Below are 20,587 nucleotides of genomic sequence, written 5' to 3' on the forward strand. Positions count from 1 at the left end.
AAAACATCACGTTTACTGCCCCTGTGAACCAGCCCTTAATAACATAGGATCCATTAATATGACGGCTTTGCGATCTATAAAACAGACAAAAAGTGTCAATTTTTTGACTCTAGCATGGACAGAGCCAGACACACATAAGTATATCACAGTATTTGCAAACAAGCTGATCATATTCCCATCTGATTTCATATTAAAATTCCATTCCAGACATGCCCATTGCGTCTTGCTTTATGCAGATATAAGAGTCTTTAAAAAAAAAAACGCTTTTCTCTCTTTCTTGCACGTGAAATGATAACCCAGAATTTCATTTGCTGCCTGAGCCGTTGCATTAGAAAGTAGGTTGATGTATATCTGGCCGCCTCTATGAGGTTATCTGTGTCATTTTCCGCCTCTGTGTGCATGAGGAAATCACCGGGCAGCAGCTGGAGCTTACACAAGTGTTTAAGCACCTGATCTATCTATTTGTATTGGGAGATTTTTCTCATAATGGGGGATGAGTTCCTATGAAAGATTTCCATAACACTCCAGGGTCATTGGATGAAAAGTTTGCTCTCATTGTGTAATCTTCTGCATGGATAGTCCTGGCCGTCACTGCTCTGCAGCCTCAGAGAGCTCCTTAAGTTTCAGGCGATTCTGATGCCAACTGAGTAGAAGTATGTTTTCAATTTCTCCATATTCCCACTAGGGAAGGACAGCAACGAACCTCGCCCAGCATAATATTGCTCGGACATATTGCATTCCCAGAGTTTTACAACTGCAAACATGAAACCAATACGCTTTTATTGATTTATTTTTCTTGCGTTCAGCTGGCCTCAAGTCCTCTTTATAGACCAGAGTAGTCTTTATATTAAGAATGTAAATCACAGCAGAAGGGCATTTCCTCATGGGGTATACAGCTGTACAGTGACATGTACCAGCATTTTACAGATTATACAGTCCAACATTCTCATCTTTCATCTCATCGCAATTTTGTGAAATTGTCATAAACATAGATTATTGCTGTACAAGTCTTGTTGTCATTTAATGTTTTAAAAAGCGAAAATTACTTTTCATTTTGCAGCCAGTTAAAATGTACCAGACTGACCATAAACTCTTATTGAACTTGGAAGTACAGTTTCCACAAACTCCCATCTTGCTGCATCCGTAATTAGTTGCACAAGGCAGGGGCCATTGTTAGAGCAAACCTGAAGCGGAAATAAACGTATGATATAATGAATTGGATGTGTAGTACAGCTAAGAAATAGAACATTAGCAGCAAAGGATAGCGTCTCATATTGTTTTCCAGTACAGGAACAGTTAAAAAACTAAAGTTGCTATCTATACAAAAGAGCTTCTTTGAGTGCCTATAGTCCTGTTTTCTAAAGCACTTAAACAGCAGGGACAGTGAGAGACAGCTTGAGGTAAGGTTTTACTGCAGGGAAGTTCAAAGGGTCATTATTTCTGCTTTGTTTTATAGCTTAAAAGACAGAGTGTGTTTTTTAAACTGCAACTGTGACAGTGTGATACATTGTTATAAGAAAAAGCTGCATAACTTAAAATAAAAATAAGGGACTCTTTTCTTTGTTAATAATGTTCTATTTCTTAGCTGTACTACACATACAGTTCATTATATCATACGTTTTTCTTTTCCCTTCAGGTATGCTTTTAGGTTGTGAGATACTATACTCGACCAATCAGAGTGGGTAGCATAGCCAAGGTGTTTTATCGCCTCTGGTGGTCTGCTTCAGGTGCTCACACTGTGTGGAGTGGAAGTGTACCATATCCTTGTATATGACAACAGATCTGCTATCTACTAATTATACTGCAAGATGATAATGTCCATATTGATACTGCAGATGCGAAAGGTCTGTGTGAACAGGCGCATAGGAAATCATGAGTTTGTTCTACACGTCCTTTGGAACATTGCCACCCACTTCAGAAAACTGTGGGGCAGATTTATCAAGAGTGTCTGAGACAAAATACAGTGGAGGAAATAATTATTTGACCCCTCACTGATTTTGTAAGTTTGTCCAATGACAAAGAAATGAAAAGTCTCAGAACAGTATCATTTCAATGGTAGGGTTATTTTAACAGTGGCAGATAGCACATCAAAAGGAAAATCGAAAAAATAACCTTAAATAAAAGATAGCAACTGATTTGCATTTCATTGAGTGAAATACGTTTTTGAACTCTCTAACAATAAAAGAGTTAATACTTAGTGGAAAACCCTTGTTTGCAAGCACAGAGGTCAAACGTTTCTTGTAATTGATGACCAAGTTTGCACACATTTTAGGAGGAATGTTGGTCCACTCCTCTTTGCAGATCATCTCTAAATCCCTAAGGTTTCGAGGCTGTCTCTGTGCAACTCTGAGCTTGAGCTCCCTCCATAGGTTTTCTATTGGATTAAGGTCCGGAGACTGACTAGGCCACTCCATGACCTTAATGTGCTTCTTCTTGAGCCACTCCTTTGTTGCCTTTGCTGTATGTTTTGGGTCATTGTCGTGCTGGAACACCCATCCACGACCCATTTTCAGTTTCCTGGCAGAGGGAAGGAGGTTGCCGTTCAGGATTTCACGATACATGGCTCCGTCCATTTTCCCGTTAATGCAGTTAAGTTGTCCTGTGCCTTAGCAGAAAAACACCCCCAAAGCAAAATGTTTCCACCCCCATGCTTGACGGTGGGGATGGTGTTTTGGGGGTCATAGGCAGCATTTTTCTTCCTCCAAACACAGCGAGTTGAGTTAATGCCAAAGAGCTCTATTTTGGTCTCATCAGACCACAGCACCTTCTCCCAGTCACTCACAGAATCATTTAGGTGTTCATTGGCAAACTTCAGACGGGCCTGCACATGTGCCTTCTTGAGCAGGGGGACCTTGCGAGCCCTGCAGGATGTTAATCCATTGCGGTGTAATGTGTTTCCAATGGTTTTCTTGGTGACTGTGGTCCCTGCTAATTTGAGGTCATTCACTAACTCCTCCCGTGTAGTTCTAGGATGCTTTTTCACCTTTCTCAGAACCATTGACACCCCACGAGGTGAGATCTTGCGTGGAGCCCCAGAGCGAGGTCGATTGATGGTCATTTTGTGCTCCTTCCATTTTCGAACAATCGCACCAACAGTTGTCACCTTCTCTCCCAGCTTCTTGCTAATGGTTTTGTAGCCCATTCCAGCCTTGTGCAGGTCTACAATTTTGTCTCTGACATCCTTGGACAGCTCTTTGGTCTTTCCCATGTTGGAGAGTTTGGAGTCTGCTTGATTGATTGATTCTGTGGACAGGTGTCTTTTATACAGGTGACTAGTTAAGACAGGTGTCCTTAATGAGGATGACTAATTGAGTAGAAGTGTCTAACCACTCTGTGGGAGCCAGAACTCTTAAAGAGAACCCGAGGTGTGTTTAAAGAATGTTATCTGCCTACAGAGGCTGGATCTGCCTATACAGCCCAGCCTCTGTTGCTATCCCAAACCCCACTAAGGTCCCCCTGCACTCTGCAATCCCTCATAAATCACAGCCATGCTGTGAGGCTGTGTTTACATCTGTAGTGTCAGTCTCAGCTGCTCCCCCGCCTACTGCATAGCTCCGGTCCCTGCCCCCGTCCCTTCCCTCCAATCAGCAGGGAGGGAAGGGATGCAGGCGGGGACCGGAGTTCAGCAGGAGGCGGGGAGAGCAGCAGACTGACACTATAGAGATAAACACAGCCAGCTCTGACAAGCTGTTTGTCAGCAGTGTGGCTGTGATTTATGAGGGATTGCAGAGTGCAGGGGGACCTTTGGGGGGTTTGGGATAGCAACAGAGGCTGGGCTGTATAGGCAGATCCAGCCTCTGTATGCAGATAATATTCTTCAAACCCACCTCGGGTTCTCTTTAATGGTTGGTAGGGGTTCAAAAACTTATTTCACTCAATGAAATGCAAATCAGTTGCTATCTTTTATTTAAGTTTATTTTTTCGATTTTCCTTTTGATGTGCTATCTGCCACTGTTAAAATAAACCTACCATTGAAATGATACTGTTCTGAGACTTTTCATTTCTTTGTCATTGGACAAACTTACAAAATCAGTGAGGGGTCAAATAATTATTTCCTCCACTGTATTAGTAGGTTTTTAGAAATCCATTCTGAACTGTCTCAGACATCCTAAGAAATCACTAGCTAGTGCAGATTCCTTCTTAAACTGTAAGGAATAGAAGGAGCTAGGAAGATCTCTCAGGCAGTGTAGTGTGTGAGGGAAATTGCTGTTGCTGAGGTAACCAACACACCTGCTGTCAGCAAGCTCTGAGTGAGGGGGAGGAGCCCTTCACAAATCACATCTGTAGAACTGCTAATGAGCACTTCTTAATCTGCAGCAGTTAAGGAATGGATTTGCACTTTTCTTAACTGTAGTGTAGCTCTAGAAATCCACGCTAAACTGCCACTATTACATAGGCTTTGGGAAGTTTCTTACTATCATGCAGAACTGTTCTTCTGCTGGCTAGAACAGCTTTAGAAGAAAAAACTGTCGGTAATGCGTTGATAAATCTCCCCTACTGTTCATGGTCATTAACACATGCATACATTCTCACGATATGGCAACAAATTTTGACATTTCTGTTAGAAGTACCATGGTATGGCCATTTGTTATACGTATGTGAAAGCTAGCATAAATCATGTTTATTAGTTCTTGTAATACATAAAGCTAATTTAAATGCATTTTTTTGTATTAGAGTGGGATTTCCCTTTAAATACTTATAACACTTTATTTACAGGTAAATGGTAGCAGAATTATTAGTCCAAGTGATTTGTCACCGTTACTTATAACTACATACAGTATACAGTATACTATTGCCCTGACAGTGTAGCTTGACTACAGTGTGGAATGATGAGCTCTTTAGCGCTTGACCTGTATTAACCAGTCAGTGGGTTGGGGGAGTGGCTTTGCCCTTACAGTGTCACTTACCTTCACATAGGTGAAAAGGAACAATACAGAGCTGTTTATGTTGACTCTGTGTTCCTAGGCTATCTGATCGCAATAATAGATGGGAATAATTACCAATCTTGGCAGGTAAGGCAGTTCCTATACACTACATTTGAGTGGTGGCTGTGGCTTTGCAATCTGATGCCTGGTTGCTATAGGGGACAATACATCATTGATTTTGTGCTTGGTTAATAAGTAAACCTTGGGGTATACAAGAAATTCTGTGCACTACAACTTGTGTGCTGTGTTAATTAGTAAACCCTGGAGTATTGAAATGCGTCTGCTTGCTGCAACTTTCGGCTGTTTTTTTAAGTAGGCTTTTGCGATTGTGACTTTGTAGATACATCTTAAAGTAAAATATTTTAGAACAATGAAAGGACTTGCTTCTTAAAGCTGGCTATACACTTATATTTTCCACCCCATGTTTCAAAATGATTGACTCCTTTCCAAAAAGAATAGCTTCAAAAGGGATCTATTGCTACACTACACATCAATTTTCAATAGATTTCAGCAGGGAACAATGCTCTTGCCCCGCCCCCAATTGTTTTACATTTTCCTTCCTGTCCAATTGATACTTCCAACAGATTTTTTGTCAAAATCCATCATTGTTGTGAATCAATTCCCTGCAGGTGAATCCAATCTGCAAAGAAAAGAATGAGAAAATCAATTAGTGTATGGGCACTTTTAGATATTTCTTTCCCCCCCCCAATAAATGCAAGTTTCTTGTTAAATAAAATTAACAAATAGCACAGATCAACATCCTTGTAAGGGAAGCACCCACAAAATAATACAGATGTTATGGCCATTTCAGTTTTTAGTCCTGCTTTGGCTATTGGTAATGTAGCATCACGTTCTGTAACAAAACTCTGTACATATCATACTGAACCTTTCCTGTGCTCATACTCCACATTCCCGTAATTCCCGTCTTCCCATAATCTCTGACATTGCTGAAAGTCCATTGGCTCATTAACTAATGGCCACTTAACAGCCTATTTGCAAACCTCAGTGCTGTATTTCCATCAGTGGGAGTGCAGTGTTACCATAGGCATGCTATTTACACAAGGGCTTAGATACTGGCAAACTGCTAGGATTGGAGGCTTCCCTCTTGGTCTCAGCTATTTCCTGTCCCTTCTGCTTAAAGTCCATGGAATGACAGCCATTAAACACTTATTTACAGATCTTTTTAATGGACTATTAAAACAAAAATATTATCAGCTTTATATAGAACAAGGATGTATTTTGGTTTCTAGCATGACAGATTGAGTTTAGCAGTAAACAATTACATACAAAAAATCAGACACATATGAAGTATTACAAGTACAATTTTCATATATTTAAATCTCCACCTCCTGATTAGACTGGTAAAGTGTGATTAAAAGAGCTGTTATGTATTGTAATCACTCCCCAAGTTGCAGCTAAATAAGGTTGATTGAACCTGTTGAGATGATCCGTAACATTTCAAAATGTACAGTATAATGTAGTGTGTTTTATTTTTCTGCATATCACAGTGTTTGAAAATGCCAGTGTACCCCACAAAGGCACTGTGTAAAACAGATGGCCATTTTTCTCTCCATGATCTTCCCCTCGCACCCCTCAAAAGTCAGTCTTACTAAATTCATGTTTAAAGTGGATCCGAGATAAACTTGTACTCATTGCATAATTGTGTTCCTTTTATTTAGTTTATAGGGCATTCCTCAAGCCAAATACTTTTTTGTTTTTTTTTAATACTCTAATTCCCTATAAACTAAACAAGCCTTGTCCACAGCTCCTTTTGTGCCTTGGCACTGTAGCAAGGGCTTATGGGAGCTCAGTCTGAGCAGGAGGAGGAGGAGGTTACTAGCCATTGATTTCAGAGGCAGGGGGGAGGAGGAGAGGGGACTGAATTTACACACAGGCAAGCTGATAGCATCTCCAACCCTCAGCTTGTGACAATGTGACAAATAGAACATGGCTGCCCTCATTGTATCACAGGAATAAATAATTATAAACTTTTGAAGCTGTTTGCAGCTCGATATGCTGTGTAAACTATCTAAACTGATAAGATATATAGACAAGTTACTTGTTATAGTTAGTTTTTCATCTTGGATCCGCTTTAACGTCTCACATTGATTTTTATCTTGGGGGCCCAGCCTGCCAGAAGTTCTTTCTGGAAGGGGTGAGGGGGATGTGCTGCCACTCACTCTCCCTCCCCTCTAATTTATGATGGAAAGGTGTGGCTTTGGCTGCCACCCACCCTCCCTTCTGTTAATCTCTATAAGAAGGGACATGGATACAGCTACCACTTTTCCCCCACCCTCCCTGCAGTGGATTATGTGGCGTAGCAAAGGGAATTTTGAGAGGATTCAGCACAATAAAGAGGAACTGTAGTGAAAATAACATAATGATTAACATTATTTTTTACAGTATTAATTTATAGATTATTTAGTCGGTGTTTGCCCAGTGTAAAATCTTCCCTCCCCCTGATTTACATTCTGAAATGTATCACTGGTGGCAGCATCCTTAGTCCTGCCAGATGATGTGTACTGGATGTTTGTTACTAAGGGCCCGTTTCCACTATCACGAATTCGCATAGCCAGTGCAAGTGGATGGGACTGTTTCCACTTGTGCGTTTTCCTGCACGTTTTTCTGTGCAGAAAAAATCTGCAGGGTAGGGCCCTCAGAATTCGCCTGCGTGTGGAATGCAGGCAAATCGCACGCAATGTATTTAATAGGGAAATCGCATGCGTTTTCCCCATGCGTTTTTTGCCGCGATTTCGCATAGGTACCCATGTTAATTCACACAGGCAGTGACATGGTTAAAATCGCATCACCCTTACCTATGCGAAATCGCGGCAAAAAACGCATGCGGAATCGCACCCGCATGCGATTTTCCTGCGGTGATTCGCCGGCGATTCCGCAACGCTATAGTGGAAACGGTCCCTGAGGGTTCTGTGCACAGAGAGAGAGATTGCTTGCTTGGCAGTTGGAATAAGCTGTCATTTCCCACAATGCAGCAAGGTTCACAGACAGCAGACTGTTAGGACCATGTTAGTTTCTACTACTTACTGTAAGTGACAGCAACATGGGAGAAAAGTAATTTATGTCTCATTTTACTTTGGAAGAAATGCACTTATTTATATGTGTTTACATGTATTTTCAATTTTAGTTGTCCTAGTGGTGGTGGGTGGGATCATATGATCTTTGCACATAGTAAGAGACCGGCTGCGCTCCCCTCTCTGTACTTCCCCAGCTATCTCATGTAGCTGGTGATGGGAAAATTCCCTGCCTATGATATAAAATAATAAAATCATTCACATACAATTGTATAGAGAAGACACTCTACATTCCATACAAAATGTAAAAAAAAAACAAATACCCAGACTAGAATGACTATGTTTCATATAGTACTTACATATTAATACATTTTGTCGTCTTGGTTTAAGTAGGTTAATTATGAGAGAAGAGATAGGCATCGCCTATCTAGGGTACACCTTTTTATTGTCTTTATTGGCTTTCTGTGTAATTGGCCTTCTGTGTAATTGGCCTGTTTATCTTTTTCTGCTGTGTTTAGGAATGTATAGCTCACCCTGAAATCCAAAGGAGGATTCTGTATTAAAGCAATCTATACAAATGAAAGTACAAATGTTGTGAAGTAAGTTTTCCCTGCGGATTAAGCACACAGGGAGAAGGAATAATGCTGAGAGCATTGAGCTTGCAAATTCTTATTGGTCTGAGGATGCTGGCATCAATTAGCTGCTGGAGAGAAACTGTGTTTTCTGATGGGACTGAAACTAATAGCTAGGATAGTCTGCTACTGTAAGAGACATCACAGTGGGATAGCTCAATCGTCTTAAATATTCTGCTCTTTAACATTGCTCGGAACATAATGTATGTGTATCTGTCACCTGTGATTGGTGGTCTTTGTCATTTGGGGAGTACGGCCACAGAATCCAGTGCTGCTGCATTAGGACCGGGAGCCCAGAAAAGGAAAAACACAACTCTGCAGGGCCTCTCAGTGTGACTGCGACTGCACATTGATTTATTCCAGCAGCAATTGGATTCAGCAGCTACCAAGGATAAAAGGGATGTTTATATAGGGCAGGCTTCAGTGTCAGGCTGATAAAGATGTAATTAGTGCATTGCAGTGTAGAGTAATTTGAAATCTGTGGAACAGATCTGGGTAGGTGGATGTGACTTTGATGGAGCATAAGTAGTGAAAGACTGAATAATAGGCAGAAACTAAAGCGGTATTATTGATATGACTTGTGGTTTGTCGTTAAAGCAGACTTTCTTATATTCTTAAACAGAAGAAAGGGGGATGCAGATCAGTTAGCTTACATAATGGCATTTCTATCAGGTTCAGAGAAAAACAGCAAAAATGAAGCAGTTGCCTTGACAACCAATCAGCCGGTGAGTGAAGATCAGATTCTGATTGGTTGCTCTTGGCAACTGCTTAATTTTTGCTCCAGTTTTCATTGCACTTGTCTGCACTTGTACAATTTAGCCCCCTGTGTTCAGTTGTGATTTTGAACAGTTAAAGTGTATCTACAGATGCAGCTATAGAACAGTACAACTTTTAATGTGATTAGGTTGAAGTCACGTAACCAGTTGTTATCATAATTCTCTGCATCCACACAGGGCCTTGGGCATCTGGACCCCAACTTTTATAGGAATGTTTTTTACAATGGTGCAGGTCAGTTTGTAATATTGGCTATACTCAGTCTTGTATCCAGTGACATTATTTACATGATTATCTTGTGTACAGATTTGCCTGGTTTCCCTAAGCTTGTCTCATGCTTTTGTAAGAAATTTGATTTAGATGTGGGGGGGGGGGGAGGAAATCTGGAGCACTAAAAAAAACTGAAAATCTTCCCAAAAATAAGTTGCCACATAATAGTCACCTCCTCCTCCTCCTCACTTGTTCAGTCCGACTCTTCATGATCATATATACTTCTGCATGCCAGAATCAATCACTGCTTCTTTCAGCTGTTGTATAATAGTAATAATAGCATTTTGGGGTCAAATCTAATAGTTATTTAAAATTCTTCCCCCTACAATTATACTGTACCGTAGAAAGTCGTTATAGTAAACTCTGATATAGTAAACCTCTGGTTATAGTAAACTCAGTCCCCACGTCCCGACCATATGCCATTTCTGATTTAGCAACCTCCTGATATAGTAAACTACTTGGCCAGGTCCCTTGAAGTTTACTTTAAGGGGATTTTACTGCATTTAACTTTTCCAGAGTTGGGGAACAGAGGTTAAAATGCTCTAAGAAATTGCCATTAACTTTATAGTACATCTGTCACACACCTGTACAGTGAAAACTGAGTATACAATGAAACAATATAGTCATGTTTTGTAGATGTGCATATTGTCATCTCTGTTGCAGTGAAATATAAGACATGAGTTACTACATCACACAAGGGAGTTATAATGGGATGCCCAGAGCTCGTTACTAATGCTTGCTGAGAGCTCTATCACTCAGGAGGACTACACAGAACACTAATCTTAGCTTAGAAATGTATTAGAATTTGGGTGGGGGCTGCCACAAGAATTTCACAAGTAATGTGTAATGATTTTTATGTATTGTACAGTTTAGATTTTTTGGAAGACAGCTCTGGCTTTACGTGTTGTTGTTATATTCTAACACAAGCAGGACAGGTTAGGACAGCTTACAAGTGTAGGGGGGCGTGTTCTGCTAGCATAGTACTACACCACCTGCTAGATACATTAGGTAAATAAGAGACATTCATATGCTATATTCACTTGCATAACCAAAGTTATATTGAAAGAAATTGATGCATAATTCACAATCACAAGCCCAGCACTAAAACTGCATTCTCCAGTCTTGATTTTCCTGACAGCTTATGGATCCATTGCTTTCTCTTAGCCGCTTATTTTTATCGACTTATGTCACCTCCATTACTGTGTTTCCCAGTGAATTAATTCTTCAAAGGGTAATGTTATCTAGAGTCCAGTCCGCCAGAGAAGAGTCAGTTGCTAAAGCTGGATCTCATATTTATTGTTCTTGTGTATTCCAAATATTGTTCCTGGATAAAGATTGCCAGCTTTTAACCTCAGAATAGATTTCAGTATTTTCTCATAGTCTGTGATGGATTCACGGGGGTAGTAAGGAGTGCAGCCAAAGTTTGCATCAACTTGAAATTATTATTGACAGTGACCATCCCTAGCTGCCATAGGGGGTTACTCCAGTACTGGGTCAAGGATGGGGAGATGCTGAGATGTACTTTGTATGGGTGCCATTGGGGACCCAGACAGGGGCGTAGCAATAGGGGGTGCAGAGGTAGCCCTCCCTCAACTACAGTATTAGCTCTCTGTTGGTCCTGTGCTTATAATAATGACTTCTATAGATACTTTGAATAGTGGGAATCATTAACAACAGTTCCCTATCCCCTTCTTGCACCTTAGACACTGTAGTTGCCATTGACAGGTTTTGGTGCGCTGTATCAATTGCTATGTATAGGGTGCATGGGGGGGGGGCACATTGTAAAACTTGCATCGGGGCCCACAGCTCCTTAGCTACGCCACTGGACCCAGAAGTTAATCTTGTATGGGAGTTACACATTTTTTTGGATTCTAATGGCAGCCCAGTTTATGCTGAAAACCTACAACTTTCTTTTCCTGTGATTTTTCTTTGTTGGATTTCTATATCCAGAAGTAAATACAGTGTGTCTTTGCATTACAATCTACCCACAGATTAGGTTAGGCACATAATTAAAAATATTACAGCACAGCGTGGAGAGAGAACATTAAGACGAAGAGGCCAATACTACATGGATATTACATTAAGCTGCTATATTTACTCTAGCCATAAAGTGGGTAACTACTATATCCTTATTAAAGCTCTTTAAAAATACATTTTAATCATACTGTCCATCAGAAGTACCCACTCCTGGAACGGCAACAAAATAAGTACCATCTGTTCCTATTCTATATTCCCCAGTCTAGCAGCTAACTAATTGCTGTTTTTTTCTTCCTTAAATGAGAATGTGAACCATATAAATAATTGGTGTTCTGACGTGTCTCCATGCTGAAATCAGCAGACAGCTAGACGCTGAGTTGGAGAAAGACAGTAAACTGATATTGCAGGCCCAAAATTACAGCAGAAATCCAGACAGATTTTTTTTTTAGTTTTGGCCAGGGTTCAGAACGACTGGAACCTGTATTCGATTTTCATTGCTGCTGATGCCCCCGGTGAGTGAGGATTTCATGCTACTTCCTGTGGTGTATTAGAACAGGAAGTTATTTACTTTCTCTCACAGTAAGAAAAATAGCAATGCAAATCTGATCAAGGTTAAGGCCCCGTTTCCATTGGCTTGCTATGTCCGTGTGCGAGATAGACACATGCACCTGCGACGTATGGAAAAATTAAAGGACCACTATCGTGAAAAAAGTAGGCAGTTAAAATTTGACAGAACTGACAGATTTTGGGCCAGTCCATCTCCTCATGGGGGATTCTCAGGGTTTTCTTTGTTTTCAACAGCATTTCCTAAACAGCAGTTTAACTGCCAAAATATTAAGATACCAGCCAGCCTCCCTACTCACTTGCACACTATTTTGTCTGTGCAACTGCTGTTCAGGAAATGCTGTTGAAAACAAAGAAAACCCTGAGAATCCCCCATGGGACTGGCCCAAACCCTGTCGGTTCAGTCAGATTTTAACTGCCTACTTTTTTCGCGATAGTGGTCCTTTAAAATGGAATATAACCCAGTATTTTTTCATTGCTCTAAAAGATTATTTACAGCATATAATATACTAGCACAATATTTTTTTTTTAAAAGTAAAACAGCATTTAAAGGGTTACATCACAGGACTGACTTTTTCTCCTGCAGGGGCTGCCCCATCCGGACTGGTGATAAGCTTATCTTCTGTATACATTCTTTACTTGATACAATTAAGTAAACATTCTCTGGCTGTGCAGGACTTCAGCTAATGAGTCCTGGAGTGAAACACAGGTCAGAAATCACTGATGGCTGCATTTAAAGCAGAATTACAACAGTTATGAATAAAATGCACCAGCAGCTTCAAAGTAAATAAACTGAACGTTGAGAAGTTAAAATTTATAAATGAATTATAATACTTGTGCACAAAAGCAAATATGATAATTGTATGGGTTATAAAAAGTTGGTAAACACATTTTAGTTAAATATATTGTCAGAGTTTTAAACCGCTTTAAGCAGACAGCCAAAAGCTGCCTATTGAAAAAAAATGGAACCAAATTCAGAGCCAATAGAAATCAACAATACTAGAAATCGATTTAAATAATTACTGCTGTGCTCTCCATGCATATCTGGAATAAAAGATACAAACTCCACATAGGGCAATAACGTTCAGTTAGGTTTCACTCAAAACACCCAGGTGTCTGTGATGGATAGTGCCACTCTCCTGTGTGAGACCACATCCCCTCTGTCTAGATGCTCACCACATGCAGGCCACCTCAGCTCTCCTTGCTTGTACCTGAACTGTCCTGTAATGTAAACAATCCCCACATAGGGTAATGACACTTCATGCATGACCTAGAGTCTCTCTCAACATATATGCATAGATTTTCCCTCTCCTTAGCAAAAATAGAATCATCCGTCTGCTTAAATTTTTCATTGTGCTTGGTGTTAAATTACTTGTGGGCCTAAAATATATGCCAAATTGTATACTTTATACCCCTTCAGGCTGTATTTGGTGTTAAGGGTTCTGTGCTACTGGATGTTAAAACGAATACCAGCTGTACTTCATTTTAGCCCTATATAGGGGTTATATATGATTATAGAGAGATATATATACGTGCTTAGTGGTTTTTACATGTGCATGGGCATGGTAAGGAAGTGATTTATAATCATAAACCTCATATAGGTATATCTAATTGTCTTGATGTGCCTTTTTGAGTATATGCACAGAGTTATGGATCAAGTTTTGCAATATATGGATTGGACAATATGGACAGTTATTTGGTGCAGTGTATATATATTTTTGCACTTTATGGAGGGAATGCTTTGTATTTTGGATTTGTGCATTGTAGATAACTTATAGATATGTGATATGTGTGCATATTTTTTATGTTTTTTTAGTGCTCCTGTTTTATACTGCCTGAGGAAGTGGGCGACAGACCCGTGAAACGCGTTGCGAAATTGTGGGAGTCAAATTAATAAATTGTGAATGATTATCTACTAGCTGGTCGCCCGGCGTTGCCCGGGTATGTAATTGGCTAGTGTTACCTCTGCCCACTTTTTCTAATCCTAACACACAATTACTCAAGGATGACCTAGTTTGTGAGCTTTGCGGTCTTTGGCATCAATAATTGGCATTGAAATGAAATAAATCTAATTGGCTGCGGCTCCACTCCTTTGAAAATCAATAGGTGAATTTTGATTAGCTTTTGTAGGCTCCACTGACTTTTCTGAATATTAACCCCAGTCACCCAGTGACCAACTGTGCAAAGCTTAAGAAACCTGCCATTGACAGAGTAAGAAAAACAAAAGTTTGCTTTCTTAAAACAGAAAGAATTTGCAATAATTCAGGTTGGAGTTAGCTTCAAATGTCTCCCAGTGCATCACTGTTGAATATATGCAAATTAATCATGGTTACCCTTAAAAGCTAAACACACCTCCACAACTGCTGGAATGCAATGATGTGTCAGCTTGTTAATTTGTATAGAGCCATAATAATCCAACATGCATACAGACTGTTTTGGATTGTTTTATCCTCAACAGTGCATGGCATGGATTAATTTGGCTTTATGCAGTAGGGCTTATAACACCAAGAGGTACAGACTATCCAGCAAGCTCATGGTGACCCAGAACTCATTGGAGTGTGTAAGGGACTACAATGGTACTAAAAGCCCCCTTACTAAGATGTTAAGAAAAACAAAAGTTTGCTTTCTCAAAACAGAAAGAATTTGCGATAATTCAGGTTGGAGTGAGCTTGAGATGTCTCCCAGTGCAGCACTGCTGAATATATGCAAATTAACCATTGTGCACTTAGAAGCTAAACACACTTCCAGCGTAACAGAGTAAGAATGGCTGCAGTTTACATTTTCCAGTGAAATTTGTATTTGTCTCCGCCCCCTTTTTGGTTATGGGAATAAAAAGTATCCTATACTTTATTCCAGGTAATGTACTATGTGTGTGCCAAATTTCAGTTTACATTCTAGCAGTGAAATTTGTATTTTTCTCCACCCACTGATGTCCTAATGTTTCCCGGGTATGTATTTGGCTGCTGTTGGCTGTGGCCACTTTTTCTAACCCTAACACACAATTGTCAATAGTCAATGACCAAGTTTGTGAGATTTGTGGTCTTTGGCATGAATAATTTTCATTGAAATGAAACACATCTGATTCGCTGTTTGTGGCCCCACCCCTTTTCTAAATATTTAACCCCAGTCACCCAATGATCAACTGTACCAGGTTTGAGGCTTGTGCCATTAACAGTGCAAAAATGGCAGCAATTAAATATTTGCCTTGAAAATCAATAGGTGAATTGTGATTGGTTTTTGTAGGCTCCACCCACTTTTCTGAATATTAATCCCAGTCACCCAGTGACCAACTGTGCAAAGTTTTAGAACCCTACAATTAATAGTGTAAGAATGGCTGCAGTTTACATTTTCCCAGTGAAATTTGTGTTTGTCTCTGACCACTGATGACTTGGCATTGCCCAGGTATGTATTTGGCTGGTGTTGGCTCCGCCCACTTTTCTAACCCTAACACAAAATTACTTAATGACCAAGTTTGTAAGCTTTGCGGTCTTTGGCATCAATAATTTGCATTGAAATAAAATAAATCTGATTGGCTGTGGCTCCACCCCTTTTCTGAATTTGAACCCCAATCACCCAATGGCCAACTGTACCAGGTACAGGTGATTAACAGTGCAAGAATGGCATCAATTAAATATTCTCCTTAAAGATTAATAGGTGGATTTTGATTGGCTTTTGTAGGCTCCACCCAGTTTTCTGAATATTAATCTCAGTCACCCAGTGACCAACTGTGCAAAGTTTGAGAACCCTACCATTAATAGTGTAAGAATTGCTGCAGTTTACATTTTCTCAGTGAAATTTGTATTTGTCTCCGCCTACTGATGTCCCAGCATTGCCCGATTATGTATTTGGCTGGTGTTGGCTGCGCCCACTTTTCCTAACCCTAACCCTAACCCACAATTACTCAATGACCAAGTTTGTGAGCTTTGCGGTTGTTGGCATCAATAACCTACATTAAAATGAAGCAAATCAGATTGGCTGTTTGGGGCTCCACCCCCTTATATAAATTTAAACCCCAGCCACGCAATGATCAACTGTACCAGGTTTGAGGCTTGTGCTATTAACAGTGCAAGAATGGCAGCAATATAATATTCCCCTGAAAAATCAATAGGTAATTTTTGATTGTTTTTCGTAGGCTCCACCCACTTTTCTGAATATTAATCCCAGTCACCCAGTAACCAACTGTGCAAAGTTTGAGAACCCTACCATTAACAGTGTAAGAATGGCTGCTGTTTACATTTTCCCAGTAAAATTTGTATTTGTCTCCGCCCACTTACGACCCTGCATTGCCCGCTTATGTATTTGGCTGGTGTTGGCTGTGCTCACTTTCCTAACCCTAACACACAATTAATCAATTACTCAATTACCAAGTTTGTGAGCTTTGCGGTGTTTGGCAACAATAATTTGCATTGGAATGAAACAAATCTGATTGGCTATTTGTGGCTCCACCCCCTTTCTGAAATTGAACCCCAGTCACACAATGATCAACTATACCAGGTTTGAGGCTTGTGCCATTAACAGTGCAAGAATGGCAGGTTTGAGGCTTGTGCCATTAACAGTGCAAGAATGGCAGAAATCTTCCCCTTGAAAATCGACCAACTGTGCAAAGTTTGAGAACCCTACCATTAACAGTGTAAGAAAAACAAAAGTTTGCTTTCTTAAAACAGAAAGAATTTGCGATAATTCAGGTTGGAGTGAGCTTCAAATGTCTCCCAGTGCATCACTGTTGAATATATGCAAATTAACCATTGTTACCCTTAAAAGCTAAACACACCCCCAGAACTGCTGGAATGCAATGATGTGTCAGCTTGTTAATTTGTACAGAGCCATAATAATCCAATATGCATACAGGCTGTTTTGGATTGTTTGATCCTCATCAGTGCACGGCATAGATTAATTTGGCTCTATGCAGTAGGGCTTGTAACACCGAGAGGTACAGACTAACCAGCAAGCTCATGGTGACCCAGAACTCATTGGAGTGTGTAAGGCACTACAATGGTCCTAAAAGCCCCCTTACTAAGATGTTAAGAAAAACAAAAGTTTGCTTTCTTAAAACAGAAAGAATTTGCGATAATTCAGGTTGGAGTGAGCTTGAGATGTCTCCCAGTGCATCACTGCTGAATATATGCAAATTAACCATTCTACCCTTAGAAGCTAAACACACCTGCAGTGTAACAGTGTAAGAGTGGCTGCAGTTTACATTTTCCAGTGAAATTTGTATTTGTCTCTTTTTGGGTATGAGAATAAAAAGTATCCTATACTTTATTCCGGGTAATGTACTATGCGTGTGCCAAATTTCATTCAAATCCGTTCAGCCGTTTTTGCGTGATCGAGTAACAAACATCCAAACATCCAAACATCCGAACTTTCCCATTTATTATATTAGTAGGATATCAAAACTAGTGTCTGATTTCTGGAGTGGTAAATCATCCAAGACCCCCCATTTTATGATATTTTAATTTATTTTATTCTGATTGGCGCCTCTGTTAAATTCTCTGAACAATACTGTATACTTAATATGTTTATTACTTCTTGATTTATGATATGGCGTTTAAACTGGGAATGTCAATAAAAATACATTTTGAACTCTGCTAGGAAGTTTGGATAGTTTCATGGAGCTCCTATTGATGAAGCATGGCGGTAGCCTCTGTCCTATTGCATTGTCTCACAATTAGCCATAGGCTGAAGATGATTTAGTTCAGTTTAGGTTGTTTGAAGCATCACCTGTCATCTACATGTGGTACATATGAAATATTCACAGTTGTTAGTTTATGCACCTTGACTAATTGGCTTTGCCATGTTAGAGCTCCAAGATTAAATCCCAGCCAGGACAGTTTCTGTATAGAAAAATATTGAATATTGTATATGCAAATTTCTTTTTTTTTTTTTACTTAGTTTTTATTATTAATAAAGAAAGTTTAAGCATACAAATAAATACTACTGTTTATACAGTAACATTTCTGTACATGGTGTGCAATGTTACACATGTACAGTCTCATAGCAAACATATAGGTATAGGTTTCAACCTCATTTATTGTCTGTAGTAGACATAACTCTATACATTCACATCAGCTGAAACACCTTTAGGTGTTGATCCAACTTTCTGTGAAGAAAAGCGTATGAGAAGGAAAAAAGAAAAGAGAGAAAGGTAACAAAGAGAAAATATGTCCTAAGCCCACTCAGCAATCAATAGTCGACAAACCTGATCAAGATAACTATGACTAGGGCAGTCATCAATCTGAAAAACTGCCTCCAGTATAAATGCTATATTCTAAATAAAATGTATATTTTCACTGCAGAGAGCAGGGGAATCTTGCCTATCTCAGGTTATTGGCAAATATAATCATTGCTGGCTGAAGCTCTCAGGGTTTGTGTCTTCACTTTGCCCCTTTCTTATGCTGAAGTGACTCTGTTGCCAGGGATATGTGCTTGTTCAGCAGAGGGAGGGGGAGAAGTGAAGACTCATTCCTCTAAGAGCTTCAGCTGGCAATGAATACATTTGCCTTTGTAATCAAGCTACTCCTGCTCTCTGCAGTGAAAATAAAGGTTTCACACACAGGGAATGTGTGTAAATGCCCTTTTATAATTTAAGGGGCCCATACACCTAACGATTTTCCCGCTGATATACAGCAGATTCGATCACTGTGATCGAATCTGCTGTGAAATTGTCACACAAACGCTGACAGAACGATCGATTTCCATCCGGAATCAATCGTTCCCGTCGATTCCCATCCGTCCGTGCGGAAGATTTTTCTCGATCGCCGGTGGGTCGGGAGTGTGTCGATAGCGGCGTTCAAATGCCCGACAACCGACGCAATACAGCGGAGATATATTACCTGTTCCGGCCGGCGTGACTCCCCCGGTCCCCGCTGTCTTCTTCTCCTCTCCGGGCTCCAGGGCTGCAGCCTCCTTGAACTTCCTGTCCCGACAGGAAGTTTAAACAGTAGAGCGCCCTCTACTGTTTAAATGTCCCCTGGACAGGAAGTTCAGTAAAGCAAGCCAGCCAGACCGGAGACCAGCGCGGAGAAGAAGACAGCGGAGACCGGGGGAGTCGCACCGGCCAGATCAGGTAATGTATAGCTGGCGGGCAGCGGCGGCAGCTTCACAGATTGTGATTGGTTTTCATGATGAAATCGATTCACAATCTGTTTGCAGTAAAGGCAGCCATACAATCCCTCTCTGATCAGATTCGATCAGAAAAGGATCTATCTGTTGGTCGAATCTGATGGTGAATCGACCAGAGTATGGCTACCTTAAGAGTATTTACTGAAATGTTACTTTTGAGAGTATAATGCCACCTTAATTTGCTTTTTCACAAAACTGGCCTTATACCAAGGAAGGCACAGTAGATTGTGAGCTTCTCTGAAGGACAAAATAGTCACAGACACATGGGCGTCCGCACATATGGCAAAACCGGGCATCTGCCCGAGCCTGGCCGCCCGCTGCCCCCCCCAGCCGCGTGCCCGTGCAGCCAGAAGGAGGGGAGCAGCGCAGAGAAGAGAGAGAGCTATGGGCACAGTGGGGAAGGGCGGACGTCTCTCCCCCCTTCCCTCACCTTAAGGGGCTCTCTCTCCCTCGCTGTCCCCTCCGGAATGAAGTGTGCAGTGGCTGGGCAGCGGGCGGAACTTACCTCGTCTCGCTCCTGCGCCGGAAGTTCTGGTGCCGCACTCTGGTCTGGATCAGACCAGAGTAGCGGCTAATCCATCCGGCGCATGCAACGAGACGAGGTAAGTTCCGCCCGCTGCCCAGCCGCTGCACACTCCATTCCGTACTCCGGAGGGGAGAGCGAGAGTGGGAGGGAGAGCCCCCTAAGGTGAGTGCCCATAGCTCTCCCTCTGTGTGTGCTGGGGCACACATGGCCACTTTTTTCTGGGGACATATACCCCCGGCTACATATACTGGGACATATCCCCCTGGCTACATATACTGGGACATATACCCCTGCCTACATATACTGGGACATATACCCCTGCCTACATATACTGGGACATATACCCCTGCATACATATACTGGGACATATCCCCCTGGCTACATATACTGGGACATATCCCCCTGGCTACATATACTGGGACATATACCCCTGCCTACATATACTGGGACATATCCCCCTGGCTACTTTTTCTAGGGACATATACCCCTGCCTACATATACTGGGACATATCCCCCTGGCTACATATACTGGGACATATACCCCCTGCCTACATATACTGGGACATATACCCCCTGCCTACATATACTGGGACATATACCCCCTGCCTACATATACTGGGACATATCCCCCTGACTACATATACTGGGACATATACCCCTGCCTACATATACTGGGACATATACCCCTGCCTACATATACTGGGACATATCCCCCTGGCTACATTTACTGGGACATATACCTCCTGCCTACATATACTGGGACAT

At 41.0% G+C, this 20,587-nt stretch overlaps 1 protein-coding gene across 5 annotated transcripts in view; it reads left to right on the top strand.

The window, feature by feature from the left end:
* ENOX1 (ecto-NOX disulfide-thiol exchanger 1) overlaps window positions 1-20,587 on the top strand; it is a 723,730-nt gene that overhangs the window by 125,665 nt on the left and 577,478 nt on the right. Inside the window, exon 1 of one of the 5 annotated variants that reach the window (XM_068267778.1) lies at window positions 4,952-5,012. The exons of the other annotated variants lie outside the window; for them this stretch is intronic. The gene's annotated coding sequence lies outside the window, so the exon portion shown is untranslated. Of the gene's footprint in view, window positions 1-4,951; window positions 5,013-20,587 lie in introns of those variants that run through there. 5 annotated transcript variants of the gene reach the window in all.

This window comes from Hyperolius riggenbachi, chromosome 2 (genome assembly GCF_040937935.1).
Source record: "Hyperolius riggenbachi isolate aHypRig1 chromosome 2, aHypRig1.pri, whole genome shotgun sequence".
In the NCBI taxonomy this organism is placed as follows: Eukaryota; Metazoa; Chordata; class Amphibia; order Anura; family Hyperoliidae; genus Hyperolius; species Hyperolius riggenbachi.